Source organism: Gavialis gangeticus, unplaced genomic scaffold (assembly GCF_001723915.1).
Source record: "Gavialis gangeticus isolate Ggan-Ray unplaced genomic scaffold, GavGan_comp1, whole genome shotgun sequence".
NCBI classification, from domain to species: domain Eukaryota; kingdom Metazoa; phylum Chordata; order Crocodylia; family Gavialidae; genus Gavialis; species Gavialis gangeticus.
In genome coordinates this window covers 75,863,083-75,873,237 of record NW_017729034.1, presented here as the reverse complement: position 1 = coordinate 75,873,237, position 10,155 = coordinate 75,863,083, and the positions used below count along the sequence as shown (strand labels likewise).

Genomic DNA, 10,155 nt, shown 5'->3' with positions numbered 1-10,155 from the left:
TTTTGCGCTCCACAATTCAAAAAGGATGTGGAGAAGCTTGAGAGAGCCCAGAAAAGAGCCACGTGCATGATCAGAGGTCAGGAAAACAGACCTTACAGTGACAGGCTGAGAGCCATGGGACTCTTCAGCCTGGAAGAGCGCAGGCTCAGGGGCAATCTGATGGCCACCTATAAGTTTATAAAGGGTGTTCACCAAGATCTGGGGGAATGCTTGTTCACCAGAGCACCCCAGGGGATGACCAGGTTGAACCGTTATAAACTACTAGAAGACCGTTTCAGGCTGGATATAAGGAAGAATTTCTTTACTGTCCGAGCCCCCAAGGTCTGGAATAGCCTGCCACTGGAGGTGGTTCAAGCATGTACTTTGAACACCTTCAAGAGAAACCTGGATGTTTTTCTTACTGGAATGCTATGACCCCAGCTGACTTCCTGCCCCTGAGGCAGGGGACTGGATTCGGTCTTCTGAGGTCCCTTCCAGCCCTGGTGTCTATGAAATCTATGAACCCAGGGACTACCCTGATTCCATGCTTCCTTCCATTCTGTGCAAAGGGATGAAACTGGTATGTATTGAAGTAGCATGCCAGAAAGGCATTGCTACCATTCTAGAAATCTATATAACCTCCGTGGTAACCCTGGTCATTCAGGTGGGAGGAAGGAAGGACCTGCTGAAAGCATATTGCCTGATAGAGTAGAAGTCAAGACAGCACAGTAGAAGAGCTGGACCTCTCTTATGACCTTTGAGGTTTTTCTCTTGGAAAATAATGTAGCTTCTAATTAGGCTTTTTGAGTAGAATATGACAGGCTAAGGATCTCTGTGATACTTTTTCATGAAATGATTCTTCATTTGAGTAGTTACTTCTTCATTCCACGTATAAGATGATCTCTTGCTCCCTTTGTGTAAGCTTTTTGTCTGGACTTGAAATTTTAAACCATAAATGTTGTACCTTTTTGAATTCTGTTATTTAAATATTGTCATAACTGCAGTTATGTTGTTTACAAATAGCAGACCACTCTTCTCCCTCAGACCAACTAATGAACTCAAGCAGAGGCAGGAGGAATTGACTTGCAGATCAGATCAAATTTTGGTCCACGTTTTCGTGATATTCTGTATACAGTGTATGGTGTATGTTCTAGATATTTGACAGTCAGAATCTTTTGTGGAATGGAGAAAAAACTCTCTAGAATAGTTTAACGATAACAACTAGGAACAAATAATATCCTTGAAATCTTTATGGCTCAGGCTTCCTTTTGGGTGTAACTTGTGAAGCAACTTTTTACTTTGCTAGTCTGTTTTAGCTTGTCCCTTTCTGTCAAGGTTTGGTAGCATTTATCATTTGCATTATACTTAAGGGCCCATTCCGGCTTTTGCTGAAGTTGTTAGGAGTTTTGTCATGGACTACTTTGCAGAAATAACCTTAAGAACCCTCAAACTGTGGCCATCTTCTTTCCTCCCCCATGCTTCATAAATATGGATAAAAAACTTAACATACAGAGCAATGCTTGTAGGTAATGTTCAGTGTAGCTAAATCAAAGGTTAATATTTTTTTTAAACAGGCTCCACACAACTGTTGGATATGCTTCATCAAGTTTTGCAGTAAGCAGATGGCTTTTAAAACATAAATGTAGCAAAATACCAGGACAGTTCCCAGATCTGCTCTGGTATCTCAGTGACACTATTACAGAAATATGCATATCGGTCATGACAAGGTGCTGTATGTACACCAAGAAGAATTTGTTGTAAGGCAGCCACATTAATTTCAACTCTGTAGAAAATGCACAAAAATAAAACATTTACCATCTGGAAAATGACCAGAGTTAATAGAGAGAGATGCTCCTTGCTAACTTCTGAGAGCTCAGTTGCACACTATCTTAGCTTCTGTGCTTTGCTACCCACATGTAGCATCTCAGCTGTGTCTTGTCCTGGTATAGGAAGAAAAGCAGTGTATTAGCCATGTGCTGGAAGAGCAGAGGGTGCTCAAGGTGAATCTCTGTTAATACAGAGAAATTGAGCAAGTGCTTTTTCTTTTCTTCTGTCTCTCTTTTTGAAGTCCTACAACTCGGCTATCTATTACTAGGAAAAAGAGACTGGTAGTAGCCTTGGAGTCAAACGTTATATTGTGCTTGGCCTTGCACAGGATCAGAAGAAAGAATAGGGTACACATCTTACTACTTTGGGATGTCAGCATTTTGTTAGCTGCCGTTCCAACCAGTCAAATTAGGGCTGTGATGGTGTAGGCCGTGGCCCTTCCCATAGCTCCAATAGCTTTGTGGATGAAGAGAGGAAGGGGTGAGAATAAAGGAACTGCTACTTTGTTGTGGGGGCCTGGGATGCGGGGATTCCTGAATGGCTGAAACAGCTTATCCTGGAGCTCCTACTCCAACAAGATCCTCTATTCACTACTCGCTTCTGGCACGTTTCTGGATATACAAGTATATCCAATAGCCAAATCTGAGTTGTCCATCCAAAATATGACTGTGACATTTGGAGTAAAAGTATGTAGACAGGTGTCCTTAACGTGTGTAGCCATGTGATTTGCATGTGAAACCTTTCTTAGAAACCAAAGTGCAGGGGTTCAGAAGTCATAAAGCCACTTCTTAATTAAATTTGAAGCTTAAGTGTTTCATTTTATTTTTCAGACTGACATCTCTACTAATACATAAAATAATAACAAAGTAATTCTTCAACTGGTGGAGCAACAGAAGCAACGGTAAGATATATCCTTCACCCTTGAAGCCTCTAGTTCAGAACACATTTGAGAGCAAGAAAGCCAGATAGCAAATAAATGATGCAAGACTTGTTTGTTTTAAATTTTATTTTGTAATCTGGTTTAGAAGTACAAAATTAAGTCTAAAAGTACTTCCAAGTCTTGCTGAAGTTAATAGCAATCAGAGGTCTTTTGACTGTAAAAAGGAATTGCTTTTGACCCCAGTCTGTAACAAAACTTTTTTTTAAAAGCATATTACAGAATATATATGTGACCTTAGTAAAATGGACTCTGGGATTTTTCTTAGAGTAGAACCTGAATGATTCACAGAGTTAGGTTTCTAATCCCACCCTGTGAAGATAACGGTGTATGAATTAACCAGGGATATACAGCAGTCAGCAGTGTGGAACTGCTAATGAGCTCCAGCTGATTGGAGAAACATCATCCTTTGAAATAAAAGTAGCAGAAAACAGCTGAATGGCTTGTTCTGAATTAGGGATCTCGCCACAAGTGAAGTGGTTGTTTTTTTTTAAAAGTATCCCTTCATATTTCTCAGCACCGCTTTCCCAAAGCTGGCAAATTGCTTTGGGCCAAACTGGCCAAAAGGAAGCAGTTAATCTTTCTGTTGTCTCCAAGAGCTGCATGACAGTGCACTGTCTGTTGCTTGGGGCAAGCTGATAGCTAACCTTTTACTTTTGCATTCAGTATGTTCATTATACTGAATCATTATTATCTGTTTTATCAGCATGTAATGGAATTTGGTTAATTTTTGTCAGGATGACCTAAAGTCCCATAGGTAAAAGGAGATCTTGTGCATCACTCACAGTGAAATGCACAGACCTTTAGCTTTGCCTTTCCAGTTCATCTCTTGCTTTAAGATTTGAATCCGTACTATTTAAAAATCACCAAGTTTAACTTTTGGTGCTGTTTGGTAATTCAGGGCAATTGTACAAATTGCTCCTTGACAATTGCCACTGTTATGTTCAATGTGACTACAGCAAAATCAGTACCCTTTTGATTCTGAAGCCTTCCATCCTCAAATACAAGTCCTGACTTCTAGTCAGGCTGAAAAACCCAGGTGTGGGTAGTGGAGTATATACAAATTTGATAAAAGGGTTACCATTACCAGTGCTGCCATAATGCAATGATCTATCTTATTGTTGAGAAGGTGACACATTTAATTAGCTGTGATCTCTGTGACAGCTTTTGAGCTTGTACATTCCACTGTTCATGCGAGATGTAATTTGACAAGTAGTTCAGTCTGCTAGTTGCTTATTCTCCTTTGTTGGCCTGATATTTTTTTAACTAACAAAAGAAAATACTTGCCCTAATCCTCATGTGGGTGTATGCTTTTCCTATTCTAGACTGCAGGTTCAATATAGAACACTGTGAGGTATTCAGTTTTTTAATGCTTTCTATTATAGATACCATTGATTGTTTTATAGGCAAAATTCATCTGATTTGTTAAATACTTAATGTCTACAAATTGTTTTTTGTTTAAATCTGATTCCAGCTGCTTTTCTTGTGGATTTTTCCCCAAAAAATGACAGTGGGAACCTGGAATAAGTTTTTATGTGCAAGAAGTGAGATAAATAGAGGTGTAAAAGAAAAAATGTAGTCAGACAGATGATTATTGTTAGATATTTGTAACAAATATGAAATGGTAGGCATCATAATGCACTGAAACATCTGATTTGGTCTTTGGCTATAGCAGAGCTGCTTCTTTTTAGAAAGTACCATGCATACCATTCTGCTTACCTGCTGTCCAAATCCTAAGATGGAAGCAGCAGGCAAAATTCCCTAGAGATAAAAACGCAGCACTTCTCCGATGCATTATTCTCTATCAGCCAAGGGAATGAGATTCCCAAAGTTGTTTTTAAAGTTGGTGCTCTGTGTGTTATGCCAGCAGACAAGCTTGAACAGGAATCTAATACAAACCAGTCTGTGATATTAAATAAAGCCCATTAATTCCATTTGTTCAGTTTTACCATCATAAATTAACCAGTGCATTACAGAAATGCTTTTTAATTATTTTTGCAATTGCAGCGCTATTGCTGAATCACTTAAAACAGTCCATTTTTCCTGGATTAAGCAGTACTTGGTAGTAGCCTTAGCCAGTTTGACTTTCTTAGTTATATTGTCACACTGGGTTCTGGAAATAAAAGAAGGTGGTTTTATCTCATAAGTGAGGTACTGAAACCTTTATGGTTCCTGCTTTGAATAACTGTCTCTGTGTAGCCTACCAAGTCTAGATGCCTGCAACTACCAAGTTCCATATTAGTATCAAGTTTATGCCTACTAATATTAAAGAGTTTGATCCCATAGGAGTTTGGATACACCCCCCTTCCTCTGAAAGGAATCAGTAAAATGTAGGCTACTTACAGATGTTCAGTTTCTCCTGGGAAAGACTATGCTCTCTCAGGAGAAAATATTAGTGCATAGACATTCACTACTTTTTCTCTCAGAGCACAAATGGCCGCCCAGGGAGAAAAATAACTTGGGAACAACCCAATGGTTCCCTGGAGAATATCTCTTGGGAGACTGAACATCTGTACAGGTACTTATCCTAGAGAAGCCGCAGAGCAGTCCTCTGGAATCCTAGAAGGTTTTTCTCCCTGCCCTTGCTCTGAATGAGGGCTCCAAACCCACATCCCAGACTAGGGCACTAACTGCCAGGTTATATTGTGTGGGTGTTTCTACATGTACATTAATGTGCTTTAGATATTGCACATTTAGTTTAGTACTTGCTTAATAAAGTACTAAATGCACAGTAACTAGAGTGCCAGTGCACGGTTATTTTGTGATGCTTACTGCACATTAGCCTAGTAACACTGCGCAGCAGGCTATTAGCATGGTTTTTAACCACCATGCTATTGCTCAGTGTTTATTAGGCTAATATGTAGTAAACATCTTGTGTAAACATGCCCTGTGGCAGTCTTTTTCCTTCCCTGCTCCTCGTCTCCTTGATGAGTGAGTTGTGTGACTGCACTTGGAGGGTCCTTTTGGAATTTAGGCTTCTAAATGTCACCTAAATCCTGGCAACTGGGGAGCCAGTTTGAATCTGTCCTTTGTTGTCTTCTGTCTTATACAGCATCATGACTATTGTTCGCATTTAATAAACAGTAATATATTAAAAGTGGAGGTCTAATAGCTGTTGTTGGAGATGGGCATTCAGCATACATTCCTCCATAGCTCTGTCATTTTTATATCTAACTGGCCATCCACACCGTTGTACTACTACTTATCTCAAGATTTGTGTGGTGTGTTCTAAAGGCACAATTATCAAACTTATTTTCATTTGTTACCACAGCAGAATTTGAATGGGCATCTTTACCAACGGCAAACAATTGCATCATTTGTCTTCCCTCCATCTCTGATAAGTTTCTTTTAGGCTAATTGCTATGCAGATATCTCTGGTCCTAAAAGATGCAGAGCTAATTGCAGGCTGACATTTTAAGAAAAGTAGTTTAAGACATTTTTTTAATATTCATACTGTCTGGATAAAAGATCTGGTATATTTCTGTACCCGAGAATGAATCATTGGACTTTGATGTTGTACACTAAATGAGCCTTTTACTACACTAGTAAATTGCAGTTGAATGAATTCTGCTGAGCTTTGTTTAGCTGGGACTCTAGCCATTCAAAAAAAAAAAAGGTGTAGTCAGGAAATACATTAAGGCAATTGTTCTCAACCTTTTTAGACTCAAGAAACCTCTCAGAAAATGTCAGCTCTTAGTTAAAAATCAAGTGAAAACTACAGAAAAATAATACAGCAATTCTTCTTTTGCAGAGAACTCAGACAATAACAGGACTACATGTTTTAACATGATGGATTCCTATTTGAAATCTCTGGGTTTATCTTGTAAATCATGTTTGCACACCTAACAATGCTAACATTGCTTGGCACCCTTGAAAAGATTCCAGGCACCCCAAGGTGCTGTGGCACTCTGATTGAGAATCACCACATTAAAGTGTAGGGTGAATTAAATTAAGTGATCATCAAAGTAATGAACCTCCATCTTATGATCAGTGGGGAAGGACAGGAATTTAATGTAAGATTTAAGACCATTAGAAGAGGCAATTTAAAAAAAAAAACAAAAAAAAGCCAACACCTTTTATTTATTTCTTAAGATTTTCTTTACCCTTTTCCACTTTATGTATTGACACAACTAATGACATTCTGCCCCTTTTCAAGCCATTGGGAAGTTTGCCATTAACTTCATTGGAGCCAGAATTTCATGCCTACCATGTTTAAATGGTTGTATTTATTGTGTGTGTATCTTTCCTGCTACCTTAACAAAATCAGGCATATTTTGACAGCATGAGATTATATTATGTTATGGTAAATTCTGCAGCCCTTGTGCAAACATTTTCTTTCTTTTTTTTTCTTTAAAGAAAAAGGTTTTGCTGCCAGAAACTGTTTCTACCTATGACTAAAACTGCCCAAACTATGCTGGTGAAAGTATTTTGTGTTTTCTCTTGTGAAAGTAGCCTAAAGCTCAAACATGGCAGTTTCATTTTATGTATGAGCTTTTTTTCATTTTTTCTAATGATTTTAAAGGGTTCTGTGTTCTTAGAAATTGAAATGACAGTTTTTTTAGAGACAGTGTCCTGCATAAGACTTGTTTTTTAGCACTCTGTAGCTTTGTCTCTCAAATGTGGTGTAACCTTAAAAAAATATTTCAACTGTAGTGTACTGTATTGCTGCTTTAAAAAAGGCTCAGTCCTGTTTCCATTGGAATCCCTTGTGCAGCTCTATATAACTTCAGTGGGGGCAGCACTGGGTCCAGAAAAGGAACAAGCACGGAAAAGAGTTTCAAATAATAGTAATATCATGAACTCTACAGTGTGTTAATTCATTAATAAAATGTGTGTTGGAAATGCTTCAAAAATGTTATTATTTCCATAGGTTAATTCTTCAGTCTATCTAAAAATAAATCAACAGTCCATCTGAAAATAATTGTTCTAGGATGCATTTACTTTGTTCATGTCACCTATCCTTTATTTATCATTCCTCTATGTATGGTCAAATACATTGCAGGGAGACTGGGAAATGATCCTATGATTATGAACTTAGTATGTAATTTCCTATTTGATGGTTTTGGAATGTTTTTCAGACAGCTTTAGGAGTCATGACAAAGGTGAGTGGGCAGCAGCAGTTGTGCATAATCGCATAGCAGTAGGAAAGTGGCTAGACCTTCACTTTCTAACACTTTCTGTAAAGTATAGTCTATTTTATTTATTTTAAATTCTGTCTTTGTAGTTTTATGTGAGCCCCACTGGAATGCCTTGCCCAATTCTTATTTTTAAATCTGTATCAAAAATTGAAATAAAGATGATCTTACTAGTGATGTCATGTTTTGACAGATCCTGTCTGGCCTACTGCCCTAGAGGTTGTCTAATCTGGCTGAGATGTCAGCCTTACTTTAACATGCGAGTCTGTGGTGGACAGGAACTAAGGAACTGATCCATGAAGGCAACTTAAACAGAATTTAGCTGATCAAGGTCCAAAAAAGTGATCCAGAAAACCCACAGTAATCTAGTGACCATAAAATCCCATTAGGGGCATAAATGAATCCTGTTCCTATGTTTTTGGTCTTGAAAGGCACCTAAACCTGGGCTTACATGTAGAGATTCCCTGGTCTGCAAGCTTTGGGTACAAGCACCCTTCTACCCAGAGGTTTACAAAGAAGAATTTCTCCAACTATTTTAGTTGGTCTAATAAAATATATTAGATTTACCCAGGGAACCTCATCTGCCTATGTCCTTAGACCAACACGGCTACAACCTATACCCCTCTAATGTGAATAATGCATTTTTATCATCCTCTATTGAAGAATGCATCTTGGTTCAGAAAGGGTGCTTAAATATGTGCTTAAAATGTAATCTTTTTATGTTTTCCTAAGTTCAGCCTTAATTCACAATAGATGAAGTACATGTGTGTGTGTGTTGTCTTAAGTAAACTATAAGATTTTAAAATGGTTAATAACTAATGAAGAATATGGTCAGATGGCAGATTGCCAGTTATTTCATATCACGTTATTGTTCATCTTTTTAGTATCATGGGGCTGAGAAACCATGCTGTGGAAGATAACTTTTTTTCCCCCTTAGCAGCAGCATCTGGTTCTTTTACAAAGCCAGCAGGTGGTCATATTAGCAATTTAGGAGCAGCCTGTAGGCTGTGAACTGTGCTCTTTTATTATCTGGATTCCCTTTTCTTTTGATATCTCATTAAGTCTGATGAATCTAGGTATTGCTACTAAGATGACTTAAGTAATATGCATCATAGTACTTGGCTGGGGAATAATTTAGTATACAACAAAAACATTTGGTGCTGTCTCCTAACATCATATGTAGTAGGATGCTGCTGGAAAATCCAAAGTGAAAGCTGTGGAACAAAGAGAAAAATGTACTAAAATATTTTAAGTCTAAAAATTGAGTCTCATTTTGACCCAATAATTGGGTCAAAATATGTATTTTGGTTTTTGAAGTTTAATATGTAGAATCCTTCCCTTCTTTCCAATATTTTTCACTGCTGCTTAAAATGTGAAATTGGCTTTATGTATTATGAAATAAGCCATAACCAATTGATTAAAAATGTAAAAAATAAGCATTTATCCATGCTTTATATATGGCCAGTTCACTAAAATCATTCAGGAGATTTGTACTCATCAAAAAACATCTTTAAGATGCATTGTAATGAAAGTTGCTGTGTTGAACAAAACAGGATTATTCCTAGAAATCAGAATGAAAAAAACCTGTTTTCTTTTCAAGAAGAAACAGTACATTTTGAAAATACTAAAATCTACAATTTGGGATTGGCCTTTCCAAGTGCTTTGGATTTCATAGGAAAAATGAGATGAATGTAAAAAGCATTTTGAATTAAACAATACATCTATTCATGCTTTTAAATTCTTAGACACAAAGATCATTGTGATGATTTGTTATCCTATATAACACAGGCTATAGAACTTCCTTAAACTAATTGTTGTTTGAAGCAGAAATATTCTTTTTATTTTTTTTAAGTTCTAGTGACTGAGGATCTACTACAATTCCTCGTGAACTATTTCATGTTTAATTACCCTTTCTGGTAAAAACTGTCTCTTAATAAGCGTGAATGCGATGCACTCTCCTTGTTGTACCTCTTAAAAAACTTAGGGTGCCTACAGACATTACAGTCCCACTCTAACTCGCGGCGCTTCATGCAAAGCACCGTGAGTTAGAACACATTCCCTCCCATCCGACCCAACAGATGCTTGCCTGTTGTGTTGGGGGAAGTCGGGGCTGGAAACAGCCTGCAGTGGCTCCGGCTAGAAGGCAGGGGTGCTCCAGCAGCCTCCAACAAAGTTGCTAAGATGCCTCTTTCCCCATCCCTGCCTCCTCTCCCCCCGCTTTGGGGCTCTCACTGGGGAAGGGAGGGGGAAGAGGAGGGAGCTGTAGGCTGCTTTGAA

At 38.1% G+C, this 10,155-nt stretch overlaps 1 protein-coding gene across 2 annotated transcripts in view; it reads left to right on the top strand.

Moving 5' to 3' along the window:
- Window positions 1-10,155, top strand: part of TIAM2 (T-cell lymphoma invasion and metastasis 2) — a 356,145-nt gene that overhangs the window by 86,319 nt on the left and 259,671 nt on the right. For both annotated transcript variants that reach the window (XM_019526803.1, XM_019526801.1), the window contains exon 2: window positions 2,637-2,707. The gene's annotated coding sequence lies outside the window, so the exon portion shown is untranslated. The remainder of the gene's footprint in view (window positions 1-2,636; window positions 2,708-10,155) is intronic.